Here is a 19,892-nt window from a genome sequence, read left to right on the forward strand (position 1 = left end):
TGAGGCAGGGTATTGAGGGGGTGCTGAGGAGGTCACTGAGGTGCTGTTTGTGTGTGTGTGTGTGTGAGGCAGACACTGAGATGGGGTGTGTGCGGGGGAGGGTGCTGAGGCAAGTTGTGTGCGTGTCGGGGGTGAAGCAGGATGTGTGGGGGGCAGCCCCTGTTGTCAGCAACAGGCAGGGCAGAGATGGGCACAGGGCATGGTCCCGCCCTGGGGTCAGCGCCGGCTGGAGCAGGGGTGGGCGGCATGGTCCCGGGAGTCAGCGCCGGGCAGGGGCTCCACAAGGGCTTGGGGGGCTACGTGCCCCTGGCTGCGGGCTGTGCGGGGGAGGTCACTGTGCTCTCTGCGCACGGCGGGGCGAGAGGCTGTGCTGCTGCCACGCTCTGGCTCTGGGTCTGTGGGTCCCCACTCTTTTATTGTGGGTCCTACTCTAACCCGCGCACGGGCTCCCTCTCCTTTCGTCTAGCACAGGGGCTGCGATTGAAATGAGAGGCGGCTCCTTTAAGGCCTAGAAGAGCCCCACCCCTCCGCGCATGCGCACGGTCTGCCGGCAGGGAGGGGAGTCGGGGATCAGGGTGGGCAGAGGCGAGAGAGCAGACGGCGCGGCCGGCGGGCGGAGTGGAGCATAGTTGGCGCGCGCTGCGCCGTGTGCTGTCAGGAGGGGCCGCGGCTGTGCGCGCGCCCCTCGCCTCCGTCGTCTTCCCGCCCTGCCCCGGAGGATGCGCCCGGGCGCGAGGCGGGGCCGCTGGACTTCGCTATCCCCAGCCCGGTGCCAGGTGCCGCCTCCCGCCCGCAGGTGACGGGGCCGCTCACGCGTGGGGCGGAGGGTGTTATGGGAGGAGCCAGGGGACGTAGGGGGGTGTGCTGTGGGGTGCTCCCCCAGCCCCGTGGCTGAGTGGACGGGTTGTGCGTGTCTTCTCGTGCCCTGCTCAGCCCCACTCCGGGCCCCATCATTGTCCAGGATCCATTGCAGGCCCCGCGATTCCAGCCCCGGGCAGCGGGGATGTGACATTCAATTCCTGCCTGTAGTGGACGGAGCTTTGGGCAGTAAGGCCACGATGACCTTTAAAGCCTGCGCATGTTTCAAGCCTGCCCTTTCCCTCCTGCTCAGGTGTTACTGCAGCTGGGCCTGGCCTGTCGGATGGCATCACTGCCCATAGAAACAGACTAGAAAGTCACACAGCGATGGCCCGGAAAAGGTGGTGTTCGTCGCCCCCAGTTACATGTTGTGTGCTCTAGTTTGTCCCTGCAGTAGACTGGATCTCTGCAGTCAGTGTGTGGTAGTGGTAGACAAATGTGATCTTTTAGTGGTGAATACACTAGTCTGGACTTGCCTGTCCCTCATGCTGCCTCTTTTCTTTTCCCATCTGCCCATGAGAAAAGAGCTCATGAGCTCTGTAGTGAAATATGTAAGAATTTGCTATGCTAGGAGAACATGCACAGAAGCAGATGGGGGACAAGGTCTGAAGTACTACATGTCTGCTCTTGGAATAATGGATAGTCTTGATGTACCATCATTCAATATGTTCCTTTCAGTTAAAGCACAGGACTGTGTGTTTGGAAATGTAGGCTCTGTTAGTGGTTCTGCCACATATTTCCTGTGTGACTTTAGGCAAGTGTCAATATCCTTGTTGGTAAAATGGGGTTAATACCAACTCAGGAGCACTCTGTAAAGTAGATTATTTGTAATATACTTTGAGATCAAAGGCCTTTTCTACACAAGAGAAATATACTGTTGCAAGAGCTATGTGGTGCCCCCTAGCAAACTTGTAACATCCCTTGGATCTACATGTAAAAGTGCTAAAACTCATTTGGATCAGTACTGTTGTGAGCTGGGTGAAATCTTGACCCCATTGAGGTTGATAGGTGTGAACTCACTGTTCAGTTAACATAACTGTAAGCATAAGCTATACCTAAAACCAAAGGTATATGTGAAACCACCCAGGAGCTTTTGACTAACTGTTGTGTTGGATAGGGGTGTGTTTGTGTGGGAAGAGCGATCACACACACAAATTGAGAACCCACAAGAACAAAAAGAGGGAGAGACCAGGCAAGAAAGCCAATCAGGAGCCTGTGAGCAAAGTTTGACTCTGGATAAAGCTAGAAAGAGTTTGGGTCTAGTGTTGGCTAAAGTGGCTTGTGGGCTGTAAGCTTAGAAACTGCTCCTTTTGTTCCTGGTTCCTTCTGCATTCAGAGACACAGGTCTTTATCCATTCCTTGTAAATAAACAAGATTGCATCAAAGAAAATACCAGACTCCCATCAATTTCTACTTTCAACTGGAACATCCCCAGGGCCCTGAACTTTGACTAGCTGCTTGTTGCCTCTTTAGCTCAGCTGAAAGCAAACCTGATTTAGTCTGAACCAATTCAGCCTGCATGTGTATATTGCCAGTGGGAAATGTACTGAAACTGTTCAGATAGTCCTCCTTCTATTGTCCCACAGTGTATCAGAGCCTTTCAGAATCTGAGACTGGGAGCTATGCAGGATTCTGTGGGATAGGTATACAGAGGGAACTGTAACTGAACTAGTTCAGAGCAGCACTAGTAGGGACACAGGACAAAGCTTCAGGGTTCAGAATACAAGTCAGCATGGCTAGTGTAGTTCCAGTGAACAGTTTGTGCTTAAAACCATTCTGTCAAAGCAGTCCAATGATTCGGATCTCGGCTATAGATGCAGTCTAAGACCATATCTACACTACAAACTTAGGTTGATGCAAGTTACGTTGGCATAAAGCCACTGCTGTAAAGAATATATAAGAATGGCCATACTGGGTCAGACCAATAGTCCATCTACCCCAGTATCCTGTCTGCCGACAGTGGCTGATGCCAGGTGTTTCAAAGGGAATGAATAGAACAGATAATCATCAAGTGATCCATCCCATTGGCCATTCTCAGCCTCTGGCAAACCACAATTCCTGCCTATCCTGGCTAATAGCCATTCATGGACCTACCTCCATGAACTTATCTAGTTCTTTTTTGAGCCCTGTTATAGTCTTGGCTTTCACAACATCCTCTGGCAAGGAGTTCCGCAGGTGGACTGTGCATTGTGTGAAGAAGTACTTCCTTTTGTTCATTTTAAACTTGCTGCCTATTAATTTCTTTTGGTGACCCTTAGTTTTTTGTTATAAGGAGTAAATAACACTTGCTTATTTCCTTTCTCCACACCAGTCATGATTGTATAGACCTCTATCATATCCCCCCTTAGTCGTCTCTTTTCCAAGCTAACCCTAACTCTAACCAATTTTTTTGCTGTTACTTTTGGAGTCTTTGGCTAGTTGTTCTTCAAATTCTTTTTTGGCCTTCCTAATTATCTTTTTACATTTCACTAGGTAGTATTTATGCTCCTTTACATTTTCCTTAATAGGATTTAACTTCCACTTTTTAAAGGATGCCTTTTTTGCCTTTAACTGCTTCTTTAACTTTGTTGTTTAGTCATGGTGGCACTTTAGGTCCTCTTACTATGTTTTTTAATTTGGGGCATACATTTAAATTGAGCCTTTATTATGGTGTCTTTAAAAAGTTTCCACGCAGCTTGAAAGGATTTCACTTTTGGCACTGTACCTTTTAATTTCTGTTTAACTAATCTCCTTGTTATTCTGTAGTTTCCCTTTCTGTAATTAAATGCTATCTGGTGAGCTGCTTTGATGTCCCCCATTACTATTATTTGTATCTGATATTTTCTCCCGGTGAAGGTAGTTACACACTGTAATCAAGTCACCTCTTGTTCTTTTTGAACAGGTAAGAAATTATTTTCAGGCTCTCTGCACAAGTACTATGGTGGAGGACGATTTGGAAGACTTATCTGAGGGAATGGATCAGAAGGAGACCCTGTTGATCAGAAGGCATGGGATGCATTGTCCTAGGGATGGGGGTTCCATGACCACCACTCCCAAGAGGAAGAGAAGGGTGGTGGTGGTCGGGGACTCTCTCCTAAGGGGGACAGAGTCATCCATCTGCCGTCCAGACTGGGAAATTAGAGAAGTGTGCTGCTTGCCTGGAGCTAGGATTCAAGATATGACTGAGAGACTGCTGAGACTTATCAAGCCCTCAGACTGCTACCCCTTCCTACTTCTCCATATGGGCACCAATGACACTGCCAAGAATGACATTGAGTGGATCACTGCAGACTATGTGGCTCTGGGAAGAAGGATAAAGGAGTTTGAGGCACAAGTGGTGTTCTCGTCCATCCTCCCTGTTGAAGGAAAAGGCCCAGTAGGGACCGTCGCGTTGTGAAAGTAAACGCATGGTTACCCAGGTGGTGTTGGAGAGAGGGCTTTGGATTCTTTGACCATGGGATGTTGTTCCAGGAAGAAGGATTACTAGGAAGAGACAGGATTCACCTAACGAAGAGAGGGAAGAGTATCTTCACAGACAAACTGGCTAACCTAGTGAGGAGGGCTTTAAACTAGGTTCAATGGGGGATGGGGACCTAAGCCTGAGGGTAAGTGGGGAAGTAGGACACCACAAGGAAGCAGAAGGAGAACGTTGCAACAGGGGAGGCCTACTGAATTGCACTGAGAAAGTAGGGCAATCGGCCAGTTATCTCAAGTGCCTATACACAAACGCAAGAAGCCTGGGAAACTAGCAGGAGGAATTGGAAGTCCTGGCACACTCAAGGAACTATGATGTGATTGGAATAACTGAGACTTGGGGTGGGGTAACACAAACGATTGGAGCACTATCATGGATGAGTATAAGCTGTTCAGGAAGGACAGGCAGGGGCGAAAGGGTGGAAGAGTTGCACTGTATGTAAGAGAGCACTATGATTGCTCTGAGCTCCAGTATGAAACTGAAGATAAGCCAATTGAGAGTCTCTGGGTTAAGCTTAGAAGCAACAACAATAAGGGTGATGTCGTGGTGGGTGTCTGTTATAGACCACCAGACCAGGAGGATGAGGTAGATGAGGCTTTCTTCAGTCAACTAGGGAAAGTTTCCAGTTCACAGGACCTGGTTCTCATGGGGAATTCAATCACCCTGACATCTGCTGGAAGAGCAATACAGCAAAGCACAGACAATCCAGGAAGTTTTTGGAGAGTGTTGCGGACAACTTCCTGGTGCAAGTGCTGGAGCAACCAACTAGGGGCCGTGCTCCTCTTGACCTGCTGCTCACAAAAATGGAAGATTTGGTAGGGGAAGTAGAAGTGGGTGGCAACCTAAGCAGCAGTGACCATGAGATGGTCGAGTTCAGGATCCTGACAAAAGGAAGAAAGGAGAACAGCAGGATACGGACCATGGACTTCAGAAAAGCAGACTTTGATTCCCTCAGGGAGCTGATGGGCAGGATCCCCTGGAAGGCTAATATGAGGGGGAAAGGAATCCAAAAGAGCTGGCTGTATTTTAAAGAAACCTTATTGAGGACGCAGGAACAAACCATCCCGATGTGCAGAAAGAATAGCAAATATGGTAGGCGCCTAGCTTGGCTTAACAAAGAAGTCTTTGGTGAACTTAAACACAAGAAAGAAGCTCACAAGAAGTGGAAGCTTGGTCAGATGACTAGGGAGTTTTATAAAAATACTGCTCGAACATGCAGGAATGAAATCAGGAAGGCTAAAGCGCAATTGGAGTTGCAGCTAGCAAGGGATGTGAAGGGGAACAAGAAGGGTTTCTACAGGTATGTTACCAACAAGAGGAAGATTAGGGAAAGTGTGGGCCCCTTACAGAATGGGGGAGGTAACCTAGTGACGGAGGATGTGGAGAAAGCTGAGGTACTCAATGCCTCTTTTGCCTCTGTCTTCACGGAAAAGGTCAGCTCCCAGACTACTGCACTGGGCAGCACAGAATGGGAAGGAGGTGAACATCCCGCAGTGCTGAAGGAACAGGTCCAAGACTATTTAGAAAGATTGGACATATACAAGTCCATGAGGCCGGATGCAATGCACCCAAGGGTGCTGAGGGAGTTGGCTGATATGATTTCAGAGCCATTGACTATTAGCTTTGAAAGCTCGTGGCAATTGGGGGAGGACCCTGATGATTGGAAAAAGGCAAATATAGTGCCCATCTTCTAGAAAGGGAAGAAAGAGGATCCAGGGAACTACAGACCGCTCAGCCTCAGCTTAATCCCAGGAAAAATCATGGAGCAGGTCCTCAAGGAATCCATTTTAAGGCACTTGGAAGAGAGGAAGGTGAGTAGGAACAGTCAACATGGATTCACCAAGGGCAAGTCATGCCTGACCAAACTGATTGTCTTCTATGAAGAGGTGACTGGCTCTGTGGATGTGGAGAAAGCGGTGGATGTGATATACCTTGACTTTAGCAAAGCTTTTGATACAGTCTCTCACAGTATTCTTGTCAGCAAGTTAAAGAAGTATGGGTTGGATGAATGGACTATAAAATGGATAGAGAGCTGGCTAGATCATCGGGCTCAACGGGTAGTGATCAGTGGTTCCATGTCTAGCTGGCAGCCGGTAATAAGCGGAGTTCCCCAGGGGGGTCGGTCCTGGGGCCAGTTTTGTTCAACATCTTCATTGATGATCTGGAGGATGGGGTAGATTGCACCCTCAGAAGATTTGCAGATGACACGAAGCTAGGGGGAGTGGTAGATATCCTGGAAGGTAAAGTTAGGATACAGATTGACCTAGAAAAATTGGAAGACTGGTCCAAAAGAAATCTGATGAGGTTGAACAAGGACAAGTGCAGAGTCCTGCATTTAGGACGAAAGCATCCCATGCACAGCTATGGACTGGGGACCAATGGGCTAGGCAGCAGTTCTGCAGAAAAGAAAGAATGAGGGGGGATTTGTTAGCAGCCTTTAACTACCTGAAAGGGTAGGATGGAGCTAGGCTGTTCTCAATGGTGGTTGATGATAGAACAAGGAGCAATGGTCTCAAGTTGCAGTAGGGGAGGTCTAGGCTGGATATTAGGAAAAAGTTTTTCACTAGGAGGGTGGTGAAGCACTGGAATGGGTTACCTAGGGAGGTGGTGGAATCTCCATCTTTAGAGGTTTTTAAGCTGCGGCTTGACAAAGCCCTGGCTGGGATGATTTAGCTGAGGTTAGTCCTGCTTTGAGCAGGGAGTTGGACTAGATGACCTCCTTAGGTCCCTTCCAACTCTAATATTCTATGAGCTAAAAATAGATTAAGCTCTTTAAATCTCTCGCTTTAAGCCGTTTTCACCAATCCATGAATCATTTTTGTCTTTTCTGCACCCTCTCGAATTTTCAACGTTCTTTTTAAATGTGGGACAGCATAACTAGACGCAGTATTCCGATATCTGACTCACCAATACCACAGGCAGAGGTAAAATAACCTTCATATTTCTACTCGCTACTCTTTTTATACGTCTAAAGATCACATTAATTTTTTTTGCCACAGCATAGCACTGGGAGCTCATGTTCAGTTGTTTGCCCATTGTCACCTCTAGAACCTTTTCAGAGTCAGTTCTTTCTGGGATATAGTCCCCCATTCTGTAGGTATGGCTTGTGTTCCTAGAGGTATAACTTTGTATTTGGCTGTACAAAACACATCCTATGCCCGATAGCTTAACCTTTATGTTTGAATGATTTCTATATGTGAAATTCCATGCTGATGAAAAGTGCCAGTCTAACAGGCTTGGAGACCGATGACTCTCTTATCTGTAGAACAGGTAAAGCAAGGGCAATGGAAATGCAAGCTTCACCCTTTATGCAGCTAGTATACCTTTCCCCTGATCTGAAAGGACTGCCATTAGTATTTGAGAGGTGGTCATTTCAGGACATAGCTGTATACAAATTCCTAATCCATTTTGCCTTTTTTTTTACACAGACAAAGTGGATTATTTTTCCTTATGAGCGGCCTCCCCTGATTACTTGATGGATTTGAACCCCTTATTCAACTTTCAGAGAATGAATTGCCTCTTTCAGTTTTGGTCATATTTTTTTTCTCCTGAGTGTCAAATAATGTGTTTTTTCAAACTTTTCTTGATGTCTGCCTCCCTTCCTCTCAGATTCTCCTTGTAATATCTGCAGTAATTCACAGAAATTGTAATATTGGCGTGTCTAAGCATAACAAAAGGTTCTATGGGTACCTACATTCAGACTTTCACAACTGTCTGGGGTAATATTTGCCTATTGAAATATTGGCAAACATTCTTTTAAAGTGCAGATTATTGAGCAAATAGAATGTAATGGTTCCCTTGGAACCAATACAGTCAGTCAGTCAGCAGTGTAATGCAGTGTGTTGGAGGCGACACAGTATATACTGTTCAGACAGCAGTACAAAGTTGTTGTAAACATCAGTCTTTAGTATAAATGCTACACAAATACACAGTAACTGACGATTCATATACTATAGTTTATAGTATATTAAACTTTAAAAAAAAATCCCTATGTCCAGGTTGGAGGTTACTGAAAATTGTTTCTGTCCAGCTGCTTGACCTGTGTGAAATAAATGCAAATAAACGTTGGGGAAAAGTAAACACACAACTCACCTTGACAATTGGCACTAATTGGCCCCTTTGTAGAGAGGTGAAGTATTGAATCAGCACCAGAAATTAAATTTTCTTTCCTCCATCAGACTAAGATAAAGATAGGTTGAACAAATTGCAGGAAGGGGGAGGGGATTGTGTATGTGTGAAGTATGCCCTTTTGCTGATTTTTATCTATGAGCTATAAATTTTGTGTATAGACACAAGATTTTGGTCTCCATTGTATTAATCTGACACATTTCACCTGCACTAAATTCATTAAAAAGCAAAATAAAACCAAAAAAACCTACCTCAAATGCCTTGCCTCTTTTTGAGGGCCTTGCAAATGTAACTTTTTTTAAAAAGGCTTTGAGTTGTACACGTGCAAAAAGTCTGAAATTCAATTTCTGTATGATATTGCTAAAGGTAACCTTTTGTTCAAGGCAGTGGAGTGTCAGCAGAAATAAATAAGCTAACATGCTGGATGCTGAACTGTAGTAGGAAAAATGGGTGTTCAGGGTGCCCAAGAAGCTTTTTCTCCCTCCCCCCCCCCCGCCCAACTGTGTGTGTGTGTGTGTGTTTTTTGCACAGAAGTCTCCCAGAGTGATGTTTGCTACACCTGAAGGCTCAGCGCACACCATGAAGAGGTGTGGTCTGAACACAGCACAGGATCTGTGTACTGACTCACCCAGTTGACCTTTGGCAAGTCATTTCACATCTCCTTAGTTTTTCCGACTTGTAAAATGGAGCAATAGTTGCCTCACAGGGGGATTGTGAGGGTTTGTTAATATTTGAAAAGGGATAAGTATTATGCTATATATAATGTCACAGCTATTACCAAACTGGTGTAGGGAGGGGAAAAGCAAATATTTACAGGTACACCTTCAGTTTAGAAATAGCACTTTTTCATATAAAATGTTTACTTGTTACAGTAATCTTTGATATGACTAGTAACTGTAGAAGTGTGTGTGTGTAGGGGGGAATCTCTGCTTTTCAGCTTTTGTGTGTTTGACAGTATCTTGTGTATAGTTAGTTTCCCTATAGCTTTCTATAGAGAGGCCCTGAAACTTGCTTTACCTACTACCCCGCTACACCAGCAAAGCCCAAGTCTGACCTTCGGGGCATGCTACAAGGTCATGGTCAGTATGTTTTCCCAGACTTTGGAGAAGAGGAAGGGTAAGGAGGATTTAGGGAGCTGTTGATTGTTCTGATGGATTACTTGTTTAAGGCAGAGTAAGCTATTTTAATTTTCTTTTTATTGTTTTTTACAATTTAAATGCAAATAACGTTAAGTATCACAGGTCCTACTCACATCCTAGGGTTACAATAGTTATGAAGAAACCTGTTAATGTAGCCAAAAGATACGTAAACTAACATTTTATCTGTGACTCAGTGATTTGTTGTTCGCAGTTCAATGTTGAATGACCATTCATGATTTAGCATGAGTAGCAGCAGAATGAAATTTCATCAAGCGTGACTTAACATTTACAGGAACTCTGTCCACTTAAATAATTCTTCCTCCTTAAAAGAAAATCTACTATAATTAAATCTTACATTCTGAAAGATTAGAAGGGGAAAATTGTTTTTAGTTTGTGCATTTTACAGCATTTTGTGTAAATTAAGTTTCATGGTTTCCTTTGCATTATCAGTTAGATTGCAATCTTGTAAAGAATTAGCATGTGCTAAATTTGCTTGAAGTTAAGCATGTGCATAAGTCTTTGCAGGATTCAGGGCTGTAGTTGTTTCTCCCTGTGTTGTTTCACGCAACAGGAGAGAGAAACATTTAAAAGGAAAATATTATTTAAGACCACAGAACTGGGCAGTTACAAAGCAGATTTTTTTACAGTGCCCTGTACAATGGGGGTTTGGCCTCTAGGTGCTACTGCAGTACAAAAAACAATCAGAAATATTTTAATACCACTCCATTAGTTAAAAAGGTCTGACTGCTTGTTCTCATTGTGCTGGACTTTATCTGACTATTCTTCTGTCTTAATCAGTCTTTCCTCCAAGGACTAATTTTAGTTGATAAAGTTCTAATTTATTTCCATTTTAGTGTGGGGCCATCCATTCTAGCGTAGAGTGACTCCAAAAGTTGAGGGTAGAACAGTCTTGCTCCAGAGATGGGAGGAAAAAGTTGTTTGCTGCAATATGTCGTACACTGTTTAGGCTTAGGCTTAAACAAAGGCTCTCCTTTAGTTTTAAGTATTTTTGTGTTTTTACAGAAATGGTCGAAATCAGAGAGTATTAAGACTTTTGTCTGCACTGGCTCAGCAGCTCTTCCCAAATACTTCTCTCTCCTTTGCTGCTGGTCTACCCCATTATTGGTTTATTCTTCGTAAAATGTGCTGCTAGATACTTGGATAGGTACATCCAAATCTACTGCTTTGCTTGGAAAAAAGAAATTGCAAGATGCCTTTTAAAAATGACCCAATACTTAGCCCCGTGCCTCAGAATGAATCAAAGGAGAATGGATATCCAAGATCACTGCACCCCTGTTTGCTTTCACATATGGCTGTGGTACTCAAATTAAATTTGACAACCGACAAATTCATAATGATTTAACTATGCTTTACTTGCGTATTGATGCTGACAAGCCTTGGCCAGAAAGATGTAGTTATTTAAAAACAAAATATTTGTGAGTGGGAAGGTGCAGAAGATGTAGTAAAATTTACTCTTGCTATTGAAATCATCCTACCAAAAACTATTTAGTTCCCTTGTGATAAAGATTTTAAACACGAGCAGAATTGTCAGAGAACAATACTGCACTTTTACCCTTGAGGGTAAATTAAATATTTCCTCATTTTGGGTCAGCAACAATTAACAGCATTTAATCAGGGAAGTATCCACGATTACAGAATAAGGAGTAAATTGACACCAAGCAAATGTTATGTAATAAGTTCTGGCTCAGGGAGAACAACTTGGGAATGTGCTGCATCGCTTTTTCTTTAACCGATGCTGTGGAGTTTTGTTTGGGTTATTTTGTGCATGTGTGTGATATTAGCGTAGAATGTAGAGCAGTATATCCAAAACCACCTGTAATTAATCATGCAGCCAAACCTGAAGGTATCGTTTGGAAATGGAACAAATGAAATTGGCATAGGGGTATTGTATGCCAGTGACTGTTCCCTCAGAGCAGTTCGCACAAGCATATGCTGCATGGTTCTGTTCAAGCTGTTTCTCTGTCTTTGTTCAAGCTTGAAGTATATACATGTGATAGTTTAATGAAATCTATTGTTCTCTGCACATTTCATTACTGTAAAATTTGTAGGTGATTTTAATTCATAGAATTATATCTTGTGATCAAAACTTCCATGGCATTAAGCTGTCCTCTTAAATGTAGTGAACACCCCTTCCCGGCTTTTAATAAGTTGTCTAATAAAAAATTAAAGGGCTCTTTGCCAACAGTGCCCCTCTTGAATGGCTCATTTTTCAAATTAAGCAGAGTAGTTTTGAGAGAATAGCAGAAACTCTAGCGCTATCATTTAGAACATATTCTAGTACTGCTTTGAATTTCACCGTTTGTGAATAAAAATGTCTCAGGAATGTCTGTCTTTCATAGAAAACATAACCAAGGCCAAAGGCAATTGTTAGTGGCCAAAATCTTCAACTTTGTAATTCTCAAAATAGCCAGTGTTAAAAGAATGACTAATAATAATGCTACCTGTGACTTGTTTTCTTTCCATCAGGCAGCATCCTCAGACCCTGGGGCTCTGCATGTTTTCCAGAGTATATTTTAGTCACTTTATCTCTCTCTTCAAATATGTCTGGTTGAAAGGGAGAGTTTCTTCAGTACTGTGCAGCTTTGGATGTGTCTCCATGTTGGAGTCAAATGATGGCAAATAGGGGAAAAATGACAGATGAGTTCCTCCATCAGGTCCTTTACTTTACAGATTTAACTTCCAAAAATACATGTCTTGCAAGAAAGGTAAACAAAACAGCTTTACTTCAAATTTTATAACTCCTTACCTGTTTTCACTTGCTTAGCTTCTAAGCAGATGAAAATGTCATTCTATGAAAAAGGAGTGATTGATATAATTTCATTCTAGAGTTACTCCTCTTCTTGTAGCATCATGTCCATCTTGTCTGGATTAAGCTTTAATCAGTTCATCCTCAACCAATCCCCAAGTTCTGCCAGGTATTCGGGAAGCAATGTTATCACACTGTCTGTCTAATGATTGTTTCCCTACTTTTTGATGGCATTGCAACATAGTGTGTGTCTTTCAGCAGCCTCATGTCTGCACTGAACAGGGGGTGATGACAAAACTTCATTTCAGTGTGATTAGCCAGAGAATAATATACTATGTGTGCTGATAGCCAATCTTAATATGTGGCTAATACAAAAGAACAACTTTTGCACCACCGAGCACATTTCTCCATACAGTAGCTAATGTCCAAAGTGACCAAACAAGAAAACGAAGATATCTGTCATAGCTATTTCACTTAAAATCCTGACCTGCAATCCATAACAGCTCTGAAGCGTAAGGCTAGGCAAAGCTGACATTGCATGGGAAGAGCTGGCAAACAAAATGTAATAAAGTACATCCTTAATATATTAAAATTCAAAAATAATTTGAGTTGCATTGATGAGGAACTTAGAGATAAAAAGTGAGCCTTAAAGCACTATATTGCTCTTTGATTTGTCAACTTTGAAACATACTTATGATTTGCCAAAAAAAGGTTAACAAAGAGTGACATGTATTCCACCCCTTCCCTCCCAAAAAAGAATTCAAACAGTGATATTTTTTTATATTCTTCTCCTACTCCATATGGAATCAATGTCATAGTTTTTTGGGGGTCAGTGGGAGGGCTCCTTTGAAAATCTGAACCATATGCAATAACAGCCTTCCCATCTACTTTCATATAAAAAGTGTAGGTTGCTATGCTGCACATCCTGCTGTTCCAGGTACTGAAATAATCTCGCTTCCCCTTCATGTAATTGTCTGTATGCATTGGAATCTTATTGACAAGCAGTATTTGTAAAGTGTGGATACACTTTTTGGTGCTCATGCTCCGCTATGAGGATGTAAGGGTGAGGCACACTTGCCACTGCTCAGTTCCTCTCATGGCTTAGAGATGGAGCCCAACAAGCTGAGAGATCACCAGCCCCTGTAATAGTGATAGCCAATAGTTTTACAGTAGAGTTAGTAATTTAGTAGTTTGGTTGCCTGTTGCAACCTTTAGTTGTTAGAACTCACCCGTTTGATATGGTGTCATCTGGTTTGCTCAAATTTAAACATTGCCACTCATGCAAGGGAGTTATCCCAACTTTGGACGGACACCTGTATTTTCTGGGAGAGTCACAGATCCCTAATAACTGCGATTTGCCCGTTCTTCAGCTCCCAAGGCAGGAAGGACAGGAAGGCCTGCTGTCAGGTCTTCGTAATAACCTAAGTGAGACTCGCTTCTGAACTGAGCTCACTAAATCTCCCACTCCCCTGTACAGGGACCTTCAGAGCTGAAGACCATGAGTTCAGGCAGTTTTGCTTTTGAGAATTCTGATTTGAATCATGACTATGATAGCATCGTCCTCAGACAGACTGAAGTCTCGAGCAGGTTGACCACCACAGCTTCCTCTAAGAGGAAAACCATCCCATGGCACCAAACGTCATCTGAGATTTCGTGGCCCTGAACAGTCCCCGCTGGTGTTCTGTCTTGAGCTAGTTCCAGCCATATGGCACTGAAGAACCACATACCAAAAACCACAACTTCGGAAAGGAGTATAGCACCACGCTCACGCTAAGCACTGACTACTTCAGCTGCCCAGACAGTAATTCTCTTGGCACCAGAGAACTGATTGGGATAAAGCACCATCACTGTGTCAAAGATTGCCATGCTGCCCCAACAAAACCTAGTTCCCGTGCATCTGTCTGCGTTGTCTTGCACGGCACCACTCAGCACTGACAGACCTGCATATTCACCTGGAACTGCAGTCTCCCTTACTTACTCAAACTCAAAAGGAAGACCTGTCCATGAGCTCTGTCAAGATACACTTAGTGTTGATCTCAGCCCACCACATACTGGTAGAAGTGCATACCTGACTGTGACAAGATTAATGAAAGGCCTCATTGAAGTATTCCCACATATCAGAACAGATTCCCCCATAGGACTTAAACCTAATGTTTGCAGTCCTGATGGGACCACCCTTCGAACCCATGTCCGCTTCTTCTCTGCTACACCTATAAATGAAAATGACATTTTTGCTAGTAATAACTTAGCCAGAAGTGTAGGAGAGATTCGAATGCTAATGGCTGACTCAATGTATACAGTATTCCATCCACATAAATATCAGTGAGAAGGCGTCCTATATTCCTTCCCAAAGTAGTGACAGAATTCCATCTCAATCAACCTATATACCCTATTCTTTCCAAACCCTCACGCATCCAAATTAGAGACAGTGTTGCCTGCCTTGGATGTGAGGGTAGGCTTGGCCTCCTACTTACGTAGAACAAAACCATTTAGAATGTCTCCAAGCTCTGTCTCTGTTGTGGAAAGGATGAGGAGTTTCATTGCAGAGACTATATAGCTGGATTTCTGACTGCGTTAGAATGTGCTGTGAGGTAGCCCAGCTAAACCCACCATCCATGATCAGAACAGACTCTGCCAGAGCACAAGCTGTGTCAGTACCATCACTGTGAAAGTTATCAATATCAGACATTTGTAAGACTGCTACTTGGTCACGTTCACTTGACACTAAGCCTTAACGAAAGCCTTTAGATCCAATGCTGCATTTGACAAAGCTGTCCTTCAATCACTGTTCATTAACTGCTCCAAACTCCATCACTGCTTGGAGTCACCATCAGTGGAATGAGCACATGAAGGTATTTCAAGAATGATGTTTAGCCTTTGGTATGCCACGCTTCTGAGTGGCCTATACAAAGTCATTCAGAAAGGGAAGTTACTTACCGTATACAGTAACTGAGTCCTTAGAGATGTGTTGTCCATACTTTCCTCACTGTGCTGTCAGAAAACAATTTTTCAGAGGATTATGAATCTTACCAAGTGTTTATTCCCATATATACAGTAGCAGGAAAATATGAAACATTTATCATTGTTCGAATTCTTTCTGTTCAAACAAATGGACTTTCTGGGTAACTGTTCTGCCACCTGTAATGACCCTCTGGGATTGGTCTGAGAGGAAGGACCTAAGCCTTTTTCGATGTGTTTCCATTCACCCTGCAACTTCTTAGTGATGAGACAGAGGAGTATTTGGTTATCACATAACAGACTTAGGTCCAGATCCAATCTGAGAAACCCAAGTGGAAAAAGAGGTCCGGCAGCCTTGCATTTAGTTGGTGTGTTGGTTGCTGAAAGGAAGAATGAAGATGTAGTTGTCAGAAGAAGTTTAATTTTTGCTTTGGATGCTGTGAACTGTTTACTTTTAACAAGAGTCCTAAACTTTTTTCTTCATATTTAATAAGGCAGATTGCTAAAAGGGGATGAAACATCTTGTTCTGGAATAAAGCCCTTGCTGTTAAGAAAAACACTCACCTTAGCATCTAGTGGTTGTTTGAGACTCTGGTTATTCAGGCAGCCCCATCATTCATGTTGTAAAACTCAAGATGAGTTGTGGAAGACGGACTTCTCTGTAATATCTGCTGAGGGAGATTGCTTATTTCCTTTAACAAAATCTTGTTTATACAGTAAGTTTAACTGAGTAAGCATCTGCCTTCAGATGTGACCTTTAATTCATTTGCAAAGTCATTTGTCTGTCTTGTCAACTTTCTGAATTCTCAAAGCACTGAGCCTTAAAATGGTCAGAGTATAAATAAGGTTATGAAGCTACTTTATAAAGATCTAATGCATTCATAAAACAAGTACATTGGTTTTTATTGCTAAAATTAGAATTATATATAAATATTTGTAATGAGGAGTGTCAGTCAGATGGAAACAGTGTGCTCAGTGCTGTGCAAGGCACAGAGAATACAGTCCTTGCCCTGAGGACCATACAGTCTAAATAGAAAACATAGTTGAAACGCTCCTTGAACCCCTGACATCAACAGTCCATGTATTTTATGCCTTATTTGCAGAGTCCTAATATTACCCACTTTCTCTGAGGGGACTTTGTAGTTAAGTTTAACTGAGAAAGCATCTGCCTTCAGACCTGACTCTGTAGTTAAATTTCCCTATCCTAAAGATCTTTGCCATATGGGACAGAGACCGATTACCTCTGGATAGCTCTAGTTTTCATGCCTTCTCTCATTTCCCATTCATGATTCACTAAGAATTACCTGTCTTGGCCGCCTTGCAAGGACTTTTGCCTAGGATAGCATTAGAATCACCCCTCTCCAGACTTTCCTATATGTGTCATGACAAGAACCTCAAAGAAACCGAAGACCTATGGGACAAACAAAAGATAAAATCGTTGAAGAGTTCCTTCCCTCTGGGTGTCTAGGAAATTCTTCAGCCCTCTCAGCATCACGAAGTAACACAGATGGATAATGAAACAGGTGAATAAAAACCAGTCTGGTTCTTTCAGTGAAAGCCTGTGTGTATTCTCTTTGAGTAATAAAAGTGCTTTGGTGGTTTGTTAAATGGTGTAAGTTTACAGATAGACCAGGACTTAGACATTCCTATTCAATTTGCGCAAAAGCTGGACAGTGAAAGCCAATTATAGGACCAGGGCACCTCAGAGTGTCATTTTGGATCCTGCACTTTGGCTAAAGAAGTGCTCTAAATGGGTTATATTTGCTTACAGGGGAGATGTGAGTCTTGCAGGTGGTATTTTTCTGGAGGAGTGAGAGGAGCTCATCATCATACTGTATGTCTTTTGTATTTACCAAACATGATTGCTTTTGTCCATGTTTTTCTGTAGAAACTTGTTTTGAGCATAGTTTCTGTAAGGAACAGGTATTGGAGTTACTTTTCATAATAATAAATCTCATATTTAGCATAAACTGCCTACCTTCATATTAAAGGAAAGTCAAATCCTTTGGCATTTCTGCCTTTGAATGTTTTAGAGTTACTTAGTCACTGAGAGTGGAATGCCATAAACAACACTTGGCTTTAGAAAGAGGATGATTACTGACCTGTAAATGGAGTTTTTCAAGGGTATTACTATCTCTGGATACATAACAGGAGCAGCTAGCCTTTCTAGTTTAACCTACATTGAAAAAACCCACCAGTTAAGTGTGATGGTGTGGTATTTGTCTTGAGGGAGGCATGGTGTATAGTAAGATCTATTGCAGCTAAGATCATAATTTACAGAGCTTTGACTCGCCAGCAATGCCGGGTGGTTTAAGAGGGTGGAGGCATACAGTACTACACTCAGAACATTACAGATAAGTAATCTGTCTTGAGTACAGCTTGTATATGTGTTCAGACCTCTAGAAGGGGTGAGTATCTTAGATATAACTCAGTGCTATTAGGTGTATGCTTCCATATTCTCATGTCTTGTAAATATCTGGAAATGCTTTGTATTCAGGTGCATTTCTCAGGGTTTTGGCAAGCTCCAATCGTGGTCCTCAACTGGCCAAAAGTTTGACACTTCAGGTTTAAATAATGAAACATGGGTAGAGGGAGAAGTGATCCTCTCATTTAAACAAATTGCCCCAATTTTGGTCCTTAAGGAATGCTGCTATTTCATGAAGCTAAAATTAGTTGACTGACTACTGGAATGTGGATTATCCCTGTGAAGAACTGATGAAAATGTTGCTGTCTAAATTTTGGGACATGCTGGCTGCCCCCCCAGTAGGCCAGGGCAAGTTTCTTCATCTTCCTGAGTGTTCACTGATGCCAGGATCTAGTTTCTGTGTCTTATCCGTTTACTTCCTTGGAAACCACTGTGTGATTTCTAAGAGATGTCAGGACAGGAAATACAGAAAAAGTCAATCCAAACTTAAAAGGTGCTAAAACAGTGAATTCAGTGTGAGTGGCAACAGCCTGCAGTTAAATATTTTATGAAGTAGTATGTTTAGGATCATATTAACAACTTCAAGCAGTTTAGACCTTCCTAGACTTTCAATATGCTCTGTAGTTTTGACTTTCTCTACATAATTGCAGGAAGTTATGATATTCTTTCTACCACATGCTGCTTCTTGCTTTCCAGCCCCAATCCCACCAAATGTAGGTGCATTGTTACACTAGCATTCTTCACATTCATAGAAAACTGCCAGTAGAGTAGAAAGTATTATTAGCTGATAAAAGTTAAATAAACATGAAAATGAAGTGTTTCCTATCAATAAAATTGTGTTTATATTAATAATAAACATCCTTCAAAGTCCTTTGGCACCAGACTTGTTTGACATTTAATTTTAGATGCTTATTAACTGGGAGTGAATTCCAAATGAAAGTAAGTGCTGCACTCTGCCCATAAAAAAAGCAAAGGAGTATGGCACTATATGTGTACCGTAACACAGAACAATGAATACAGATGCCAAGTACATTGGGTAAATATTTGCTAACTTTTCATAGCCTTAATAAACATTTATGCACATCAAGCAAAATAAAAGCTCAGTAGTGCTGGGCTTGCTTTGCTATTTCTGTGACTTATTATATTTTGCTTTATGTGATGGAAGTACCCAAAGGCCTGATTAAGGCCTCGTTTCAGTAGACACTTCATGAATGTGTGTGGAGACCCCAGCCTCTTCCTCAAAGAGCTTACTAAGCACTAGTAGCTTGTAAAAGAATTTGCAATGTTAATAGTGAGACTTTCATTTAAACTGTAAATCAGATTGTACATTTAACTTACAATGTGGCTTTTCTAGGAGAGGAAGATCTGTAGGGAGCGTTGTAAATGGTACTTTGCTCTTTCTCTCTTACCAAAAGGAAAACGTTTTTTATTGCTTATAGAAGAGTTTGTGGGCATTTTTTCAAGAGCATGACAGTGCTGCTGTTTGACCTGCTATTGCTAAGGGTCTATCAACCATTCTCTTTGGCATCCCCATTTTCAGCCTAGAAAGAAGACTGTTGCTCTCTGAAAATGGGCTTTTAAAGAAAAGCAAACATAAATGTTTCCAAGCTATTTTAAAAGAAGAAATTTACCTGACTTTGTAACCCTGAGAAAGAAGGTCGATAATAGATATGATGTTGGATGCCAACTTGCAAGGGATATAACAGCTCCTCCTCCTCCTTCCCCTCCCCCCCATGCAAAAAAAAAAAAAAAAAAGGCCAAAGCATGGGCTATAGATGTCTAGGAAGGTGGTGGGGGGAGGGCGGGGAGACGCGGGGGGGAAGGGAGGGGGCTGTTCTTTCCTGTGGCTCTTGTGAGACAGCACTTCAAATACTAGAGACTGTTTTGGGTAGAGGAAATTCAGAAAAAGGCAGTAAGTAAATAACTGGAGGGACTGATTTTTATCAGGAAAGACTAAAAAGTAAATATGTCTGGCTTGGCTAAATGCCTCATGAGTGTGGGAATATGATAATGGCATACAAGTATCTATATTTGCTGGGGGTAAATGCCATGGAGAGAGAAGACTTGTTCTGTATAGTCCAGAGTAAAATAAAACTGAAGCTGAATATTGCAAGTGCTTTTATTGTAGCCTGGAATAATTTTTTAAAATGGCAGAAACACGTT

General features: G+C 42.5%; 1 protein-coding gene across 1 annotated transcript in view; it reads left to right on the plus strand.

Moving 5' to 3' along the window:
* Positions 1-613: 613 nt before the first annotated feature.
* GFOD2 (Gfo/Idh/MocA-like oxidoreductase domain containing 2) overlaps positions 614-19,892 on the plus strand; it is a 36,956-nt gene continuing 17,677 nt past the window's right edge. The window contains exon 1 of the mRNA XM_067553127.1: positions 614-796. The gene's annotated coding sequence lies outside the window, so the exon portion shown is untranslated. The remainder of the gene's footprint in view (positions 797-19,892) is intronic.

Source organism: Emydura macquarii, unplaced genomic scaffold (genome assembly GCF_026122565.2).
Source record: "Emydura macquarii macquarii isolate MOO-44397 ecotype Brisbane River unplaced genomic scaffold, CSIRO-AGI_Emac_v2 contig_295, whole genome shotgun sequence".
Taxonomy (NCBI): domain Eukaryota; kingdom Metazoa; phylum Chordata; order Testudines; family Chelidae; genus Emydura; species Emydura macquarii.